Source organism: Salvelinus fontinalis, unplaced genomic scaffold, assembly GCF_029448725.1.
Source record: "Salvelinus fontinalis isolate EN_2023a unplaced genomic scaffold, ASM2944872v1 scaffold_0166, whole genome shotgun sequence".
NCBI lineage: Eukaryota > Metazoa > Chordata > Actinopteri > Salmoniformes > Salmonidae > Salvelinus > Salvelinus fontinalis.
The window spans coordinates 106,442-122,678 of NW_026600375.1; the positions used below are offsets into that span (position 1 = coordinate 106,442).

The 16,237-nt window shown below is 40.0% G+C and overlaps 1 protein-coding gene across 1 annotated transcript in view; it reads right to left on the reverse strand.

Moving 5' to 3' along the window:
• LOC129844017 (scavenger receptor cysteine-rich type 1 protein M130-like) overlaps window positions 1–16,237 on the reverse strand; it is a 79,212-nt gene that overhangs the window by 40,852 nt on the left and 22,123 nt on the right. The window lies entirely within an intron of this gene.

Consider the following 16,237-nt stretch of genomic DNA (forward strand, 5'->3'; position numbering starts at 1 on the left):
GCCGGACTCACTCCCTTGGATTTCTCAGCACGCTATCATCAGAGGATGTGCCCTAGGCCCTGGGTTGGATTCTGTCTGAGTATATTCTGTCTGTCCTGTGGATACTGTAAACTATTTTCATTAAACCATCGTTGCTTGCATCTTGCAAACGCCTCTGTATTGTGACAAGGGGTCAATAATACAGATAAACAGCTACATTCTCCATAGAGATCAATAATACAGATAAACAGCTACATTCTCCATAGGGGTCAATAATACAGATAAACAGCTACATTCTCCATAGGGGTCAATAATACAGATAAACAGCTACATTCTCCATCGAGGTCAATAATACAGATAAACAGCTACATTCTCCATAGGGGTCAATAATACAGATAAACAGCTACATTCTCCATAGAGGTCAATAATACAGATAAACAGCTACATTCTCCATAGGGGTCAATAAAACAGATAAACAGCTACATTCTCCATAGGGGTCAATAATACAGATAAACAGCTACATTCTCCATAGGGGTCAATAATACAGATAAACAGCTACATTCTCCATAGAGGTCAATAATACAGATAAACAGATACATTCTCCATAGGGGTCAATAATACAGATAAACAGCTACATTCTCAATAGGGGTCAATAATACAGATAAACAGCTACATTCTCCATAGAGGTCAATAATACAGATAAACAGCTACATTCTCAATAGGGGTCAATAATACAGATAAACAGCTACATTCTCCATAGAGGTCAATAATACAGATAAACAGCTACATTCTCCATAGGGGTCAATAATACAGATAAACAGCTACATTCTCCATAGAGGTCAATAATACAGATAAACAGCTACATTCTCCATAGAGGTCAATAATACAGATAAACAGCTACATTCTCCATAGAGGTCAATAATACAGATAAACAGCTACATTCTCCATAGGGGTCAATAATACAGATAAACAGCTACATTCTCCATAGAGGTCAATAATACAGATAAACAGCTACATTCTCCATAGGGGTCAATAATACAGATAAACAGCTACATTCTCCATAGGGGTCAATAATACAGATAAACAGCTACATTCTCCATAGGGGTCAATAATACAGATAAACAGCTACATTCTCCATAGAGGTCAATAATACAGATAAACAGCTACATTTTCCATAGGGGTCAACAATAATACAGATAAACAGCTACATTCTCCATAGAGGTCAATAATACAGATAAACAGATACATTCTCCATAGGGGTCAATAATACAGATAAACAGCTACAGTCTCCATAGGGGTCAATAATACAGATAAACAGATACATTCTCCATAGGGGTCAATAATACAGATAAACAGCTACATTCTCCATAGGGGTCAATAATACAGATAAACATCTACATTCTCCATAGGGGTCAATAATACAGACAAACAGCTACATTCTCCATAGAGGTCAATAATACAGATAAACAGATACATTCTCCATAGGGGTCAATAATACAGACAAACAGCTACATTCTCCATAGAGGTCAATAATACAGATAAACAGCTACATTCTCCATAGGGGTCAATAATACAGACAAACAGCTACATTCTCAGTAGAGGTCAATAATACAGATAAACAGCTACATTCTCCATAGGGGTCAATAATACAGACAAACAGCTACATTCTCCATAGGGGTCAATAATACAGACAAACAGCTACATTCTCCATAGGGGTCAATAATACAGATAAACAGCTACATTCTCCATAGGGGTCAATAATACAGATAAACAGCTACATTCTCCATAGAGGTCAATAATACAGATAAACAGCTACATTCTCCATAGGGGTCAATAATACAGATAAACAGCTACATTCTCCATAGGGGTCAATAATACAGATAAACAGCTACATTCTCCATAGAGGTCAATAATACAGATAAACAGCTACATTCTCCATAGGGGTCAATAATACAGATAAACAGCTACATTCTCCATAGAGGTCAATAATACAGATAAACAGCTACATTCTCCATAGGGGTCAATAATACAGATAAACAGCTACATTCTCCATAGGGGTCAATAATACAGATAAACAGCTACATTCTCCATAGGGGTCAATAATACAGATAAACAGCTACATTCTCCATAGAGGTCAATAATACAGATAAACAGCTACATTCTCCATAGGGGTCAATAATACAGATAAACAGCTACATTCTCCATAGAGGTCAATAATACAGATAAACAGCTACATTCTCCATAGGGGTCAATAATACAGATAAACAGCTACATTCTCCATAGAGGTCAATAATACAGATAAACAGATACATTCTCCATAGGGGTCAATAATACAGATAAACAGCTACATTCTCCATAGGGGTCAATAATACAGATAAACAGCTACATTCTCCATAGAGGTCAATAATACAGATAAACAGCTACATTCTCCATAGGGGTCAATAATACAGATAAACAGCTACATTCTCCATAGAGGTCAATAATACAGATAAACAGCTACATTCTCCATAGAGGTCAATAATACAGATAAACAGCTACATTCTCCATAGAGGTCAATAATACAGATAAACAGCTACATTCTCCATAGGGGTCAATAATACAGATAAACAGCTACATTCTCCATAGAGGTCAATAATACAGATAAACAGCTACATTCTCCATAGGGGTCAATAATACAGATAAACAGCTACAATCTCCATAGGGGTCAATAATACAGATAAACAGCTACATTCTCCATAGGGGTCAATAATACAGATAAACAGCTACATTCTCCATAGGGGTCAATAATACAGATAAACAGCTACATTCTCCATAGGGGTCAATAATACAGATAAACAGCTACATTCTCCATAGGGGTCAATAATACAGATAAACAGCTACATTCTCCATAGGGGTCAATAATACAGATAAACAGCTACATTCTCCATAGGGGTCAATAATACAGATAAACAGCTACATTCTCCATAGGGGTCAATAATACAGATAAACAGCTACATTCTCCATAGGGGTCAATAATACAGATAAACAGCTCATTCTACATAGGGGTCAATAATACAGATAAACAGCTACATTCTCCATAGGGGTCAATAATACAGATAAACAGCTACATTCTCCATAGGGGTCAATAATACAGATAAACAGCTACATTCTCCATAGGGGTCAATAATACAGATAAACAGCTACATTCTCCATAGGGGTCAATAATACAGATAAACAGATACATTTTCCATAGGGGTCAATAATACAGATAAACAGCTACATTCTCCATAGGGGTCAATAATACAGATAAACAGCTACATTCTCCATAGGGGTCAATAATACAGATAAACAGCTACATTCTCCATAGGGGTCAATAATACAGATAAACAGCTACATTCTCCATAGGGGTCAATAATACAGATAAACAGCTACATTCTCCATAGGGGTCAATAATACAGATAAACAGCTACATTCTCCATAGGGGTCAATAATACAGATAAACAGCTACATTCTCCATAGGGGTCAATAATACAGATAAACAGCTACATTCTCCATAGGGGTCAATAATACAGATAAACAGCTACATTCTCCATAGGGTTCAATAATACAGATAAACAGATACATTCTCCATAGGGGTCAATAATACAGATAAACAGCTACATTCTCCATAGGGGTCAATAATACAGATAAACAGCTACATTCTCCATAGAGGTCAATAATACAGATAAAAAGCTACATTCTCCATAGGGGTCAATAATACAGATAAACAGCTACATTCTCCATAGGGGTCAATAATACAGACAAACAGCTACATTCTCCATAGAGGTCAATAATACAGATAAACAGATACATTCTCCATAGGGGTCAATAATACAGATAAACAGCTACATTCTCCATAGGGGTCAAGAGACGTCCATTAACTACTACTGGAATTTTATGTCTAAGATATTGATACCTTGACTTTGACTGCACCATATCAACACCATACCACTCCTGGTTACTATGACTACACCATATCAACACCATACCACTCCTGGTTACTATGACTGCACCATATCAACACCATACCACTCCTGGTTACTTTGACTGCACCATATCAACACCATACCACTCCTGGTTACTTTGACTGCACCATATCAACACCATACCACTCCTGGTTACTTTGACTGCACCATATCAACACCATACCACTCCTGGTTACTATGACTGCACCATATCAACACCATACCACTCCTGGTTACTTTGACTGCACCATATCAACACCATACCACTCCTGGTTACTATGACTGCACCATATCAACACCATACCACTCCTGGTCACTTTGACTGCACCATATCAACACCATACCACTCCTGGTTACTATGACTGCACCATATCAACACCATACCACTCCTGGTTACTATGACTACACCATATCAACACCATACCACTCCTGGTTACTATGACTGCACCATATCAACACCATACCACTCCTGGTTACTATGACTGCACCATATCAACACCATACCACTCCTGGTTACTATGACTACATGATATCAACACCATACCACTCCTGGTTACTATGACTACACCATATCAACACCATACCACTCCTGGTTACTATGACTGCACCATATCAACACCATACCACTCCTGGTTACTATGACTGCACCATATCAACACCATACCACTCCTGGTTACTATGACTACATGATATCAACACCATACCACTCCTGGTTACTATGACTACATGATATCAACACCATACCACTCCTGGTTACTATGACTACACCATATCAACACCATACCACTCCTGGTTACTATGACTACATGATATCAACACCATACCACTCCTGGTTACTATGACTACATGATATCAACACCATACCACTCCTGGTTACTATGACTACATGATATCAACACCATACCACTCCTGGTTACTATGACTGCACCATATCAACACCATACCACTCCTGGTTACTATGACTACACCATATCAACACCATACCACTCCTGGTTACTATGACTACACCATATCAACACCATACCACTCCTGGTTACTATGACTGCACCATATCAACACCATACCACTCCTGGTTACTATGACTACATGATATCAACACCATACCACTCCTGGTTACTATGACTACATGATATCAACACCATACCACTCCTGGTTACTATGACTACACCATATCAACACCATACCACTCCTGGTTACTATGACTACATGATATCAACACCATACCACTCCTGGTTACTATGACTACATGATATCAACACCATACCACTCCTGGTTACTATGACTACATGATATCAACACCATACCACTCCTGGTTACTATGACTGCACCATATCAACACCATACCACTCCTGGTTACTATGACTGCACCATATCAACACCATACCACTCCTGGTTACTATGACTACACCATATCAACACCATACCACTCCTGGTTACTATGACTACATGATATCAACACCATACCACTCCTGGTTACTATGACTATGCCATATTTTAAAGTTGAGGTAGGCTATATGATTACACCGGTAATAGTTGTATTACTTGTGAGGCACAGCTGAGTGAGCATACATTTAAATAATTAACTTTTTTATTTTTATTTTACAGGGCTGATGGGGCCTGCATCTGATGGTCAGTCTCAGAGGACGGAGAGAGCAGCAGACTGAGGGTCCTCCTCTCAACATCCCTCCTCTGTTCCTTTCCTCCAGTGACTCTGACCATAAAGACACACAGTCTTCCATCTGATGGAGAAACTCCAGTCTCACCTCATTATTTCTGCCTCAGGAACAAATTCATGTTACTGCTATGAACAGAGAAAGTTAATATTCCTCCATATTAAAAATAACCAAGACGCTAATAACAACAACACAAGCCTGTAGAGACACTTTCCTGCTCATTGTTGTAGCGCTGAGAGGAAACAGGAAGAACGCTCATTTTATACCTTCTAAACGTGTTGAATACAAAGTGTTGACAGTGTTGAATACAAAGTGTTGACAGTGTTGAATACAAAGTGTTGACAGTGTTGAATACAAAGTGTTGACAGTGTTGACTGAGTAGGTTGTTTTAACCTTTATTTAACTAGGCAGGTCAGTAAAGAACAAATTCTTATTTTCAATGACGTTCTAGAAACAGTCGGTTAACTGCCTTGTTCAGGGAAAGAACAACAAGTTTTTACCTTGTCAGCTCGGGGATTTGATCTGGCAACCTTTCGCTACTAGTCGCTACTAGTTTGCTGTATTGTTGACAGTTTCCCCTTGTCCTGGTTTTAAACCTTTGTTTTATGGTGTTACGGTTATCTGAGCCATCCCATTGGCCAGCGGTAAAACTATAGTGCACTTGATTTGCTCTCTGGTCCAACAGGGAGGCAGTTTGTACATTCAGACACATGAAATGCTTCAGAATGACGACAGTAGGGCTTTTCCGGCGCGCAGGGCAGCTGAATCAGGTGCACCTACCCGTCTCTACTCCAAAACCAACCATATCTGGTTAGTAGAGACCCTACTGGGTATTTCCATCCCACCTTAGCTGAGACAGGTAGAAGAGCTTTCTCTCTATTAGTCAATAAGTATCCCATATACTGTGTGTTGCATTACAGTGAATGGAGTGGGTTGAGTAAGGAGTCATCAGTAGTCTGTATTAAACACGTTGTCCAGCACAAGAGACCCATTTACATTTTACAGACTATATTGACTAATTCCAATAACATATATTTGTATTTTATTAAAGGTATATTTCTTTAAATGTAGCCTACACCAGTGGTGTAGTGGAGGGTATACTCAGGTATACTCTGTTTAACCACTTGTTTTTCAGTGGGCATTGTGTTACTCACTTCTTAATCCCCACTGATACATATCAAAGTATTGTAGTGGAGGTTTACGTCATATCAATGAATAGGGCTGATGGAACAGATCAGAATGTTTAGCTTCAAATGGCGATTAACTATTATGTCTTGACATTGTAGGAGCAGCAATGTCCACATGGCAGTAGACCTACTCCTGAATGTTCCTACTCCTGAATGTTCCTACTCCTGAATGTTCCTACTCCTGAATGTTCCTTCTCCTGAATGTTCCTACTCCTGAATGTTCCAGCATGCAGTTTGGGGGAAAACCGTGTTCTAAAATGCACAGGGCCCATGGAAGAGGTTTCATGGACAGAGATGGAAATATCAGTTAGAAAGAGGAGGGTTTAAAGATACAACAACTATCATGTGTTGATAATGTGATTATTTAGGATAATGTCTTTGCCTGACAGATAATGAAACATAGTTTAAAGAAAACCATTGGGATTTTGGCAAAACGCTACTTTGAAGCAAGGTAAGACATGCCTCATAATACAGCATGTAGAAAAACGTCCAGGTTTCAAACCATTAAGTTTAAAAACGTCTGAATTTGAGAACAAAAACCTAGACAAAAAAAAAAAATATGAAACCTGTGAATTTGTGACTCAGTTTCTCTGTTTTAATAAAAGGCCTACTATTATCCTACTGAACAGTACAGCTTGGGTTGGTCTACTATTATCCTACTGAACAGTACAGCTTGGGTTGGTCTACTATTATCCTACTGAACAGTACAGCTTGAGTTGGCCTACTATTATCCTACTGAACAGTACAGCTAAGGTAGGTCTACTATTATCCTACTGAACAGTACAGCTTGGGTTGGTCTACTATTATCCTACTGAACAGTACAGCTTGGGTTGGTCTACTATTATCCTACTAGTATCCTACTGAACAGTACAGCTTGGGTTGGTCTACTATTATCCTACTGAACAGTACAGCTTGGGTTGGTCTACTATTATCCTACTGAACAGTACAGCTTGGGTTGGTCTACTATTGTCCTACTATTATCCTACTGAACAGTACAGCTTGGGTTGGTCTACTATTATCCTACTGAACAGTACAGCTTGGGTTGGTCTACTATTATCCTACTGAACAGTACAGCTTGGGTTGGTCTACTATTATCCTACTATTATCCTACTGTACAGTAAAGCTTGGGTTGGTCTACTATTATCCTACTGACCAGTACAGCTTGGGTTGGTCTACTATTATCCTACTGAAAGTACAGCTTAGGTTTGTCTACTATTATCCTACTGAACAGTACAGCTTGGGTTGGTCTACTATTATCCTACTGAACAGTACAGCTTGTGTTGGTCTACTATTATCCTACTGACCAGTACAGCTTGGGTTGGTCTACTATTATCCTACTGACCAGTACAGCTTGGGTTGGCCTTCTATTATCCTACTGAACAGTATAGCTTGGGTTGGTCTACTATTATCCTACTGAACAGTTCAGCTTGGGTTTGTCTACTATTATGCTACTGACCAGTACAGCTTGGGTTGGTCTACTATTATCCTACTGAACAGTACAGCTTGGGTTGGTCTACTATTATCCTACTGAACAGTACAGCTTGGGTTGGTCTACTATTATCCTACTGACCAGTACAGCTTGGGTTGGTCTACTATTATCCTACTGAACAGTACAGCTTGGGTTGGTCTACTATTATCCTACTGAACAGTACAGTTTGGGTTGGCCAACTATTATCCTACTGAACAGTACAGCTTGGGTTGGTCTACTATTATCCCACTGAACAGTACAGCTTGGGTTGGTCTACTATTATCCTACTGAACAGTACAGCTTGGGTTGGTCTACTATTATCCTACTGAACAGTACAGCTTGGGTTGGTCTACTATTATCCTACTGAACAATACAGCTTGGGTTGGTATACTATTATTCTACTGAACAATACAGCTTAGGTTGGTCTACTATTATCCTACTGACCAGTACAGCTTATGTTGGCCTGTAACAAGTAATTAAAGAGTAAAAAGTAATTAAAGAGCAATAGTAAAATAACAATAGCAAGACTATATACAGGTGGGTGCCTGGCTCTCAAGAGAAGACAGGCTATGTGCACACAGCCCACAAAATGAGGTGGAAACTGAGATGCACTTCCTAACCTCCTGCCAAATGTATGACCAGTTAATTCATACTGTATGTTGTAGTCTGTCCAAGAGGGGAATCACACAGACTGATCTCAGTTAATTCATACTGTATGTTGTAGTCTGTCCAAGAGGGGAATCACACAGACTGATCTCAGTTAATTCATACTGTATGTTGTAGTCTGTCCAAGAGGGGAATCACACAGACTGATCTCAGTTAATTCATACTGTATGTTGTAGTCTGTCCAAGAGGGGAATCACACAAGACTGATCTCAGTTAATTCATACTGTATGTTGTAGTCTGTCCAAGAGGGGAATCATACAGACTGATCTCAGTTAATTCATACTGTATGTTGTAGTCTGTCCAAGAGGGGAATCACACAGACTGACAGCCTGTTATTTTATTAAAAGCATTCAGTTGATTACATGGCAGTTGAAAGAGCATCTTAACAAAAATCTACATAATAATGAATCTCATAACAATTATAATCAATAACATAATTATCTCTATACTACTAACAACATCATAACAATAATCTACATCATAATCAATATCATAACATTTATAATCAATAACATCATTATCTCTATACTACTAACAACATCATAACAATAATCTACATCATAATCAATATCATAACATTTATAATCAACATCATGAGAGGTAAACAACAACAAACCCTTTATTATTATTTTTTTCAAAATACAAAGAATGAACAGATGATTTTAATAATACCTGGACTAATAATGGAGACACTTCAAGATAAAGAATCTAAGAGACACTAGATAAGATAAAGAATCTAAGAGACACTAAATAAGATAAAGAATCTAAGAGACACTAAATAAGATAAAGAATCTAAGAGACACTAAATAAGACAAAGAATCTAAGAGACACTAAATAAGATAAAGAATCTAAGAGACACTAGATAAGATAAAGAATCTAAGAGACACTAGATAAGATAAAGAATCTAAGAGACACTAAATAAGACAAAGAATCTAAGAGACACTAAATAAGATAAAGACATGAAGACAAAAGCAAGAAGCAATACATTCTGGATCACAAAACAGACGTAATTGAGCTACTCGCTTAAAATAATCAAAACCCATGTTACCAAAACCCCATGTTACCAAAACCCACATATTACCCAAAACCCCATGTTACCCAAAACCCCATGTTACCCAAAACCCCATGTTACCCAAAACCCCATGTTACCCAGAACCCCATGTTACTCAGAACCCCATGTTACCCAGAACCCCATGTTACTCAAACCCCATGTTACCCGGAACCCCATGTTACCCAGAACCCCATGTTACCAGAACCCCATGTTACCCAGAACCCCATGTTACCCAGAACCCCATGTTACCCAGAACCCCATGTTACCCAAAAGCCCATGTTACCCAGAACCCCACGTTACCCAGAACCCCATGTTACTCAAAACCCATGTTACCCAAAACCCCATGTTACCCAGAACCCCATGTTACCCTGGTGGTAAAAACCAAACTAAAAGGAATAATGGTGGTTGCAGTCACTCCTTTTAGATTTCTTCCAAGGTTCTAGAAAGATAAACTAATTCTGAACTTGTTATTAAAATTAGAACCACTTCAGGTTTGTCACCACATTTTAAACACCAGTCCACTGCTGACCATCGATTTAAAACACAAAACTGACCTAAGATCAGCATGTAGGATCAGCTTCATTCTACTCCTACTCCGTCCCCTGGGCTGCTCTCTCCTCTCCCGGTCCAGCTTCAGCTCTGGAGCTCAGAGAGACCATCTCCATGGCATTGACATAAAGATCCATGCTGCTCACCCTGTTCACTCTCTTCTGCCTCCTGGTGGGCTAGGGAGACACAGCACCATCAGTCAGACATTTACTCTCTAGTATCTCCATTCTCTACCTCCCTCTCCTCCTCACCCTCTCCCTCACCCTCTCCCTCTAGTTTAAATGACTTGTAACGTCTGAGTAAATGTCTTTACCTTGTAGTACAGGTAGGAGGTGGTGATGGCTGTCAGTAGGAGCAGCAGCACTACAACGTGTCTGATGATGAAGGCTGGCAGAGGAGAGGCTGCAAACAGAAACACCTTTGATGAGGGGACTGATCATCATCACATAGATCTGTGGGAAATCTGTCAATGACAAAGTTATAAATCTGGTTCATGTTCAGTTACCTGTGACGGTGAGGGAGAGGAGCTCACTCTCAGAGGAGAAGTTATGAGAGAAAACATAATTGTCATAAACACAGCTGTAGTTCCCTTGGTGGGAGTCATCTGCAGCAGGGAAGAGGAAGGCAGCAGAGTGATTGACAGCTGGCTGGGTCTGGGTTCTGTTGGAGCCGGTGAACGTGAGGAGGAAGGAGCCTCCTGGGTACTGTGGCTGAGTGGAGCAGGTGATGGTGAAGCTGTAGCCCCTGAACACCTCGGGCCCCTGGTGGCCCCTGGAGACCCCTCCCATTGAGTCAGTCAGGGAGATATCAGGCTGGACCAGGAGATCTGTAACAAATCAAATCAAAGTTTATTTGTCACGCGCACCGAACACAACAGGTGTAGACCTGACAGTGAAATGCTTACTTACAGGCCCTAACCAACAGTGCAATTTTTAAGTAAAAAATAGATATTATGTGAACAATAGATTAGTAAGGGGAAAAACAACAGTAAAAAGACAGTGAAAAATAACAATAGTGAGGCTATATACAGTAGAGAGGCTATATACAGTAGAGAGGCTATATACAGTAGAGGATATATACAGTAGAGCGGCTATATACAGTAGAGGCTATATACAGTAGAGAGGTTATATACAGTAGAGGTTATATACTGTAGAGAGGCTATAAACAGTAGAGAGGCTATATACAGTAGAGGTTATATACAGTAGAGAGGCTATATACAGTAGAGAGGTTATATACAGTAGAGGCTATATACAGTAGAGAGGCTAGATACAGTAGAGAGGTTATATACAGTAGAGAGGCTATATACAGTAAAGAGGCTATATACAGTAGTGAGGCTATATACAGTAGTGAGGCTATATACAGTAGAGAGGTTATATACAGTAGGGAGGCTTTAACAGTAGAGAGGTTATATCCAGTATTGAGGCTATATACAGTAGAGAGGTTAAATACAGTAGAGAGGTTAAATACAGTAGAGAGGCTATATACAGTAGAGAGGTAATATACAGTAGAGAGGCTATATACAGTAGAGAGGTAATATACAGTAGAGAGGTAATATACAGTAGAGAGGCTATATACAGTAGAGAGGCTATATACAGTAGATAGGTTATATACAGTAGAGGCTATATACAGTAGAGAGGCTACATACAGTAGAGAGACTATAGACAGTAGAGAGGCTATATACAGTAGAGAGGCTATATACAGTAGAGAGGCTATATACAGTAGAGAGACTATAGACAGTAGAGAGGTTATATACAGCAGGGAGGCTATAACAGTAGCGAGGCTATATACAGTAGAGAGGTTATATACAATAGAGAGGCAATATACAGTAGGGAGGCTATATATAGTAGAGAGGCTATATACAGTAGAGAGGCTATATACAGTAGCGAGGCTATAACAGTAGCTAGGTTATATACAATAGCGAGGTTATATACAGTAGAGAGGCTATATACAGTATTGAGGCTATATACAGTAGAGAGGTTATATACAGTAGAGAGGCTTTATACAGTAGAGAGGTTAAATACAGTAGAGAGGTTAAATACAGTAGTGAGGCTATATACAGTAGAGAGGTTATAAACAGTAGTGAGGCTATAAACAGTAGTTAGACTATATACAGTAGGGAGGCTATATACAGTATAGAGGTTATATACAGTAGAGACGTTATATACAGTAGAGAGGTTATATACAGTAGGGAGGCTTTAACAGTAGCGAGGCTATATACAGTAGAGAGGCTATATACAGTAGGGAGGCTATATACAGTATAGAGGTTAAATACAGTAGAGAGGATATATACAGTAGAGAGGCTATATACAGTAGAGAGACGATATACAGTAGAGGTTATATACAGTAGAGAGGCTATATACAGTAGAGAGTTTATATACAGTAGAGAGGTTATATACAGTAGAGGTTATATACAGTAGAGAGGCTATATATAGTAGAGAGGCTATATAGAGTAGAGAGGCTATATATAGTAGAGAGGCTATATACAGTTTAGAGGCTATATACAGTAGAGAGGTTATATACAGTAGAGAGGCTATATATAGTTTAGAGGCTATATACAGTGGAGAGGTTATATACAGTAGAGAGGTTATATACTGTAGAGAGGCTATAAACAGTAGAGAGGCTATAAACAGTAGAGAGGCTATATAAAGTAGAGAGGCTATATACATTAGAGAGGTTATATACTGTAGAGAGGCTATAAACAGTAGAGAGGCTATAAACAGTAGAGAGGCTATATAAAGTAGAGAGGCTATATACAGTAGAGAGGCTATATACAGGAGGGAGGCAATATACTGTAGAGAGGCTATAAACAGTAGAGAGGCTATAAACAGTAGAGAGGCTATAAACAGTAGAGAGGCTATATACAGTAGCGAGGCTATATACAGTAGCGGGGCTATATACAGGCACTGGTTAGTCGGGATAATTGAGGTAGTATGTGCAAGAATGTATAGTTAAGGTGACTATGCACATATGATAAACAGAAAGTACCAGCAGCGTAAAAGTCCGGGTAACCATTTGATGACCTTTTCAGTAGTCTTACGGATTGGGGGTAAAAACTGTTGATAAGCCTTTTGGTCCTAGACTTGGCCCTCCGGTAACGCTTGCCATGCAGTGGTAGAGAGAACAGTCTATGACTGGGGTGGCTGGTTCTTTGACAATTTTTTATGGCCTTCCTCTGACACCGTGCAGCTTAGCCCCAGTGATGTACTGGGCCGTACTCGCACTACCCTCTGTAGGGCCTTGCGGTCGGAGACTGAGCAGTTGCAATACCAGGCAGTGATGCAACCAGTCAGGATGCTCTCGATGTTGCAGCTGTAGAACCTTTTGAGGATCTGAGGACCCATGCCAAATCTTTTTAGTTTCCTGAGTGGGAATAGGTTTTGTCGTGCCCTCTTTACGACTGTCTTGGTGTGTTTGGACCATTCTAGTTTGTTGGTGATGTGGACACCAAGGACCTTGAAGCTCTCACCCAGCTCCACTACAGCCCCGTCGATGAGAATGGGGGCGTGCTAGGTCCTCCTTTTCATTTAGTCCACAATCATCTCCTTAGTCTTGGTTACGTTGAGGGACAGGTTGTTATTCTGACATCACCCGGCCAGGTCTCTGACGTCCTCCCCATAGGCTTGTCGTTGTCGGGGATCAGGCATACCACTGTTCTGTCGTCTGCAAACTTAATGATGGTGTTGGAGTCGTGCCTGGCCACGCAGTTGTGGGTGAACAGGGAGTACAGGAGGGGACTGAGCACACACCCCTGAGGGGCTCCAGTGTTGAGGATCAGCGTGGAAGATGTGTTGCTACCTACCCTCACCACCTGGGGGCGGCTCGCCAGGAAGTCCAGGATCCAGTTGCAGAGGGAGGTGTTTAGTCCCAGGGTCCTTAGCTTAGTGATGAGCTTTGAGGGCACTATGGTGTTGAACGCTGAGCTGTAGTCAATGAATAGCATTCTCACGTAGGTGTTCCTTTTGTCCAGGTGGGAAAGGGCAGTGTTAAGTGTAATAGAGATTGCATCATATTTTGCAAAGCAGACTTCCAAGCTAAACAGTCATCATGAGAGGCTGGCAGAGGAGAGGCTGCAAACAGAAACACCTTTGATGAGGGGACTGATCATCATCACATAGATCTGTGGGAAATCTGTCAATGACAAAGTTATAAGTCTGGTTCATGTTCAGTTACCTGTGATGGTGAGGGAAAGGAGCTCACTCTCAGAGGAGAAGTTATGAGAGAAAACATAATTGTCATAAACACAGCTGTAGTTCCCTTGGTGGGAGTCATCTGCAGCAGGGAAGAGGAAGGCAGCAGCGTGATTGACAGCTGGCTGGGTCTGGGTTCTGTTGGAGCCGGTGAACGTGAGGAGGAAGGAGCCTCCTGGGTACTGTGGCTGAGTGGAGCAGGTGATGGTGAAGCTGTAGCCCCTGAACACCTCGGGCCCCTGGTGGCCCCTGGAGACCCCTCCCATTGAGTCAGTCAGGGAGATATTAGGCTGGACCAGGAGATCTGTAACAAATCAAATCAAAGTTTATTTGTCACGCGCACCGAACACAACAGGTGTAGACCTGACAGTGAAATGCTTACTTACAGGCCCTAACCAACAGTGCAATTTTTAAGTAAAAAATAGATATTATGTGAACAATAGATTAGTAAGGGGAAAAAACAACAGTAAAAAGACAGTGAATAATAACAATAGTGAGGCAAAATACAGTAGAAAGGCTATATACAGTTGAGAGGTTATATACAGTAGAGGATATATACAGTAGAGCGGCTATATACAGTAGAGAGATTATATAAAGTAGAGAGGTTATATACAGTAGAGGCTATATACAGTAGTGAGGTTATATACAGTAGTGAGGTTATATACAGTAGTGAGGTTATATACAGTAGTGAGGTTATATACAGTAGAGAGGCTAAATACAGTAGAAGCTATATACAGTAGAGAGGTTATATACAGTAGTGAGGAAATATACAGTAGAGAGGTTATATACAGTAGAGAGGCTAAATACAGTAGAAGCTATATACAGTAGAGAGGTTATATACAGTAGAGACTATATACAGTAGAGGCTATATACAGTAGAGAGGTTATATACAGTAGAGAGGCTATATACTGTGGAGAGGCTATATACAGTAGTGAGGCTATATACAGTAGAGGCTATATACAGTAGAGAGGCTATATAAAGTAGAGAGGCTATATACAGTAGCGAGGCTATATACAGTAGCGAGGCTATATACAGTAGTGAGGCTATATACAGTAGTGAGGCTATATACAGTAGCGAGGCTATATACAGTAGTGAGGCTATATACAGTAGTGAGGCTATATACAGTAGAGAGGCTATATACAGTAGAGAGGCTATATAAAGTAGCGAGGCTATATACAGTAGAGAGGCTATATACAGTAGTGAGCCTATATACAGTAGTGAGCCTATATACAGTAGTGAGGCTATATACAGTAGGGATGCTATTTACAGTATTGAGGCTATATATAGTAGAGAGGTTAAATACAGTAGAGAGGCTATTTACAGTATTGAGGCTATATGCAGTGGAGGGGTTATATACAGTAGAGAGGCTATATACAGTAGAGAGGTTAAATACAGTAGAGAGGCTATATACAGTAAGGAGGCTATATACAGTTGTGAGGATATAACAGTAGGGAGGCTATATACGGTAAGGATGCTATATACAGTAGCGAGGCT